Below are 5603 nucleotides of genomic sequence, written 5' to 3'. Positions count from 1 at the left end.
TGATAGAAGATGAGAGAGAAGGAGGGATAGATTGATAGAAGATGAGAGAAGGAGGGATAGAGGTTGATAGAAGATGAGAGAGAAGCCGGATAGAGTGATAGAAGATGAGAGATGAAGGGATAGAGTGATAGAAGATGAGAGAGAGGGGATAGAGATGATAGAAGATGAGAGATGGAGGGATAGAGGTTGAGAGAAGATGAGACGGATAGAGGGATAGAAGATTGAGACCGGATAGAGTGATAGAAGATGAGAGAGAAGGGGAAAGAGATGATAGAAGATGGATGAGAGATGGAGGGAAAGAGTGATAGAAGATGAGAGATGGCCGGATAGAGTGATAGAAGATGAGAGAATGGAAAGAGGATAGAAGATGTTGAGCCGGATAGATTGATAGAAGAGAGAAGGTGCGGAAAGAGTGATAGAAGATGCGAGAGATGGAGGGATAGAGGTTGATAGAAGATGAGAGAGAAGGCCGGAAAGAGTGATAGAAGATGAGAGGGAAGAGCGGATAGATTGATAGAAGATGAGAGGGAAGAGTGGGATAGATGGAGAACTGGATGAGAGATGGAGGGATAGAGGTTGAGAGAGGATGAGAGAGAGGGTGGGAGAGATGGAGAACTGGATAGAGAGATGAAGATGCAAGAGAAGGTTGAGAGTGATAGAAGATGAGAGAAGAGATGGAGAATGAAGATGAGAGATGGAGGGATAGAGTTTGATAGAAGATGAGAGAAGAGGATAGAGTAATAGAAGATGAGAGATGGAGGGATAGAGTGATAGAAGATGAGAGAGAGGGTGGAAAGATGGAGTACTGGAAGATGAGAGAGAAGAGGGATAGAGTGATAGAAGATGAGAGAGAGGGTGGGAGAGAGTAATAGAAGATGAGAGAGGACCGGATAGAGTGATAGAAGATGAGAGAGAAGCCGGAAGAGTGATAGAAGATGAAGAGAGATGGAGGGATAGAGTTGATAGAAGATGAGAGAGAGGGTGGGAGAGATGATAGAAGATGAGAGATGGAGGGATAGAGGTTGATAGAAGATGAGAGAAGACCGGATAGAGAGAGATGGAGAACTGGATGAGAGATGGAGGGATAGAGGTTGATAGAAGATGAGAGATGGAGGGATAGAGTGATAGAAGATGAGAGATGGAGGGATAGAGGTTGATAGAAGATGAGAGAGAGGGGAGAGAGTGATAGAAGATGGATGAGAGATGGAGGGATAGAGTGATAGAAGATGAGAGATGGAAGGGATAGAGTGATAGAAGATGAGAGAGGAGGGATAGAGTGATAGAAGATGAGAGAAGGAGGGATAGAGTGATAGAAGATGAGAGAGAAGGAGAGATGGAGAACTGAAGATGAGAGATGGAGGGATAGAGTTGATAGAGGATGAGAGATGGAGGGATAGAGGTTGATAGAGGATGAGAGAGAAGGAGTGATAGAAGATGAGAGAACTGGATGAGAAGATGGAGGGATAGAGGATGAGAGAGTGATAGAAGATGGAGGATAGAGGTTGATAGAGGATGAGAGAGAGGCCGGATAGAGTGATGGAGAGATGGATGAGAGATGGACGGATAGAGTGATAGAAGATGAGAGATGGAGCCGGATAGAGGATAGAAGATGAGAGATGAGAGATGGAGGGATAGAGGATAGAGAGAGGATGAGAGATGGAGGGATAAGGTTGATAGAGGATGAGAGATGGAGGGATAGAGTGATAGAAGATGATGAGAGATGGAGGGATAGAGTGATAGAAGATGAGAGAGAAGGAGGATAGAGTGATAGAAGATGAGAGATGGAGGGATAGAGTGATAGAAGATGATAGATGGAGGGATAGAGTGATAGAAGATAAGAGATGGAGGGATAGAGTGATGAGAGAGGATGAGAAGATGGAGGGATAGAGTGATAGAAGATGAGAGAGAAGGCCGGATAGAGTGATAGAAGATGAGAGATGGAGGGATAGAGTTGATAGAAGAGGAGAGAAGGCCGGATAGAGTGATAGAACTGGATGAGAGATGGAGGGATAGAGTGATAGAAGATGAGAGATGGAGGGATAGAGTGATAGAAGATGAGAGAGAAGGGAGAGAGAGGAGAACTGGATGAGAGATGGAGGGATAGATTGAGAGAGGATGAGAGATGGAGGGATAGAGTGATAGAAGATGAGAGATGGAGGGATAGAGGATAGAAGATAGAGAGGAGGCCAGAGAGAGTGATAGAAGATGAGAGATGGAGAAAGAGTGATAGAAGATGGGAGAGGGATAGAGTTGATAGAAGATGAGAGAGAAGGTGGGAAAGATGATAGAACTGGTGAGATGGAGGGATAGAAAGAGGATGAGAGGATGAGAGAGAGAGAGGGTGGGAGAGATGGAGAACTGGATGAGAGATGGAGGGATAGAGGTTGAGAGAGGATGAGAGAGAGAGAGATGGAGAACTGGATGAGAGATGGAGGGATAGAGTTTGAGAGAGGATGAGAGAGAGAGAGAGATGGAGAACTGGATGAGAGATGGAGGGATAGAGTTTGAGAGAGGATGAGAGAGAGGGTGGGAGAGATGGAGAACTGGATGAGAGATGGAGGGATAGAGGTTGAGAGAGGATGAGAGAGAGAGGGTGGGAGAGATGGAGAACTGGATGAGAGATGGAGGGATAGAGGTTGAGAGAGGATGAGAGAGAGGGTGGGAGAGATGGAGAACTGGAAGAGAGATGGAGGGATAGAGGTTGAGAGAGGATGAGAGAGAGGGTGGGAGAGATGGAGTACTGGAAGAGAGAGGGAGGGATAGAGGTTGAGAGAGGATGAGAGAGAGGGTGGGAGAGATGGAGAACTGGATGAGAGATGGAGGGATAGAGGTTGAGAGAGGATGAGAGAGAGGGAGAGAGAGATGGAGAACTGGATGAGAGATGGAGGGATAGAGGTTGAGAGAGGATGAGAGATGGAGGGATAGAGGTTGAGAGAGGATGAGAGATGGAGGGATAGAGGTTGAGAGAGGATGAGAGAGAGGGAGAGAGAGATGGAGAACTGGATGAGAGATGGAGGGATAGAGGTTGAGAGAGGATGAGAGATGGAGGGATAGAGGTTGAGAGAGGATGAGAGATGGAGGGATAGAGGTTGAGAGAGGATGAGAGATGGAGGGATAGAGGTTGAGAGAGGATGAGAGAGAGGGAGAGAGAGATGGAGAACTGGATGAGAGATGGAGGGATAGAGGTTGAGAGAGGATGAGAGATGGAGGGATAGAGGTTGAGAGAGGATGAGAGAGAGGGAGAGAGAGATGGAGAACTGGATGAGAGATGGAGGGATAGAGGTTGAGAGAGGATGAGAGATGGAGGGATAGAGGTTGAGAGAGGATGAGAGAGAGGGAGAGAGAGATGGAGAACTGGATGAGAGATGGAGGGATAGAGGTTGAGAGAGGATGAGAGATGGAGGGATAGAGGTTGAGAGAGGATGAGAGATGGAGGGATAGAGGTTGAGAGAGGATGAGAGATGGAGGGATAGAGATTGAGAGAGGATGAGAGATGGAGGGATAGAGGTTGAGAGAGGATGAGAGATGGAGGGATAGAGGTTGAGAGAGGATGAGAGATGGAGGGATAGAGGTTGAGAGAGGATGAGAGAGAGAGGGAGAGAGAGATGGAGAACTGGATGAGAGATGGAGGGATAGAGGTTGGGGGAGGATGATAGATGGAGGGATAGAGGTTGAGAGAGGATGAGAGATGGAGGGATAGAGGTTGAGAGAGGATGAGAGATGGAGGGATAGAGGTTGAGAGAGGATGAGAGAGAGGGAGAGAGAGATGGAGAACTGGATGAGAGATGGAGGGATAGAGGTTGAGAGAGGATGAGAGAGAGGGAGAGAGAGATGGAGAACTGGATGAGAGATGGAGGGATAGAGGTTGAGAGAGGATGAGAGATGGAGGGATAGAGGTTGAGAGAGGATGAGAGAGAGGGAGAGAGAGATGGAGAACTGGATGAGAGATGGAGGGATAGAGGTTGAGAGAGGATGAGAGATGGAGGGATAGAGGTTGAGAGAGGATGAGAGATGGAGGGATAGAGGTTGAGAGAGGATGAGAGAGAGGGTGGGAGAGATGGAGAACTGGATTGGAGATGGAGGGATAGAGGTTGAGAGAGGATGAGAGAGAGGGTGGGAGAGATGGAGAACTGGATTGAGATGGAGGGATAGAGGTTGAGAGAGGATGAGAGAGAGAGAGGGTGGGAGAGATGGAGAACTGGATGAGAGATGGAGGGATAGAGGATGAGAGAAGATGAGAGAGAGGATGAGAGAGGATGAGAGAGGATGAGAGAGAGGGAGAGAGTGAGTTGGCAGCAGAGGTGCTGACTAGTCTTTGCTTCTGCCTGTGGCTCAGTGGGATTAAAGAGTTAGAGGAGAGAACTGTCTCTGTCTGTCACCACTCTCCCCTCCTCCCTCTCTCCCCCACTCCTCTCCTTCCCCTCTGTCTGTCACCACTCTCTTCTCCTCTACCTCTCTCCCTCTCTCCCCCACTCCTCTCCTTCCTCTCTGACTATCATAGATATATCTACCTAATACCTTCTACCCCCCCCTCTGTAGGACCTCAGTGATCTCTCCTCCCCCCCCTCTGTAGGACCTCAGTGATCTCTCCTCAGTGACCTCTACTCCCCTCCTCCCCCCCTGTAGGACCTCAGTGACCTCTACTCCCCTCCTCCCCCTCTGTAGGACCTCAGTGACCTCTACTCCCCTCCTCCCCCTCTGTAGGGCCTCAGTGACCTCTCCTCCCCTCCTCCCCCATCTGTAGGAACTCAGTGACCTCCTCCCCTCCTCCCCCTTCTGTAGGAACTCAGTGACCTCCCTCCCCTCCTCCCCCTCTGTAGGACCACAGTGACCTCTCCTCCCCTCCTCCCCCATCTGTAGGAACTCAGTGAGTGGGCCTCAGTGACCTCCTCCCCTCCTCCCCCTCTGTAGGATCTCAGTGACCTCCCCTCCCCTCCTCCCCCATTCTGTAGGAACACAGTGACCTCAACTCCCCTCCTCCCCCTTCTGTAGGAACTCAGTGACCTACTCCTCCCCCTCTGTAGGACCTCAGTGACCTCCTCCCCTCCTCCCCCATCTGTAGGAACTCAGTGACCTCCCCTCCCCTCCTCCCCCTCTGTAGGACCTCAGTGACCTCCCCTCCCCTCCTCCCCCTCTGTAGGGCCTCAGTGACCTCCTCCTCTCCTCCCCCCTCTGTAGGAACTCCCCATTTGTAGGAACTCAGTGACCTCAACTCCCCTCCTCCCCCTCTGTAGGACTCAGTGACCTCTCCCCTCCTTCCCCCTCTGTAGGAACTCAGTGACCTCCCCTCCCCTCCTCCCCCATCTGTAGGAACTCAGTGAGGGCCTCAGTCCTCCTCCCCTCCTCCCCCTCTGTAGGAACTCAGTGACCTCTCCTCCCCTCCTAGGACCTCAGTGACCTCCCCTCCCCTCCTCCCCCATCTGTAGGAACACAGTGACCTCTCCTCCCCTCCTCCCCCTCTGTAGGAACTCAGTGACCTCCCCTCCTCCCCTCCTGTAGGGCCACAGTGACCTCTCCTCCCCTCCTCCCCCTCTGTCAGGATCTCAGTGACCTCTACTCCCCTCCTCCCCCTCTGTAGGAACTCAGTGACCTCTACTCCTCCC

Source organism: Oncorhynchus gorbuscha, linkage group LG23 (assembly GCF_021184085.1).
Source record: "Oncorhynchus gorbuscha isolate QuinsamMale2020 ecotype Even-year linkage group LG23, OgorEven_v1.0, whole genome shotgun sequence".
Classification (NCBI taxonomy): Eukaryota; Metazoa; Chordata; class Actinopteri; order Salmoniformes; family Salmonidae; genus Oncorhynchus; species Oncorhynchus gorbuscha.
The sequence above is the reverse complement of the archived record's forward strand: the minus strand, read 5'-3'. Positions refer to the sequence as shown.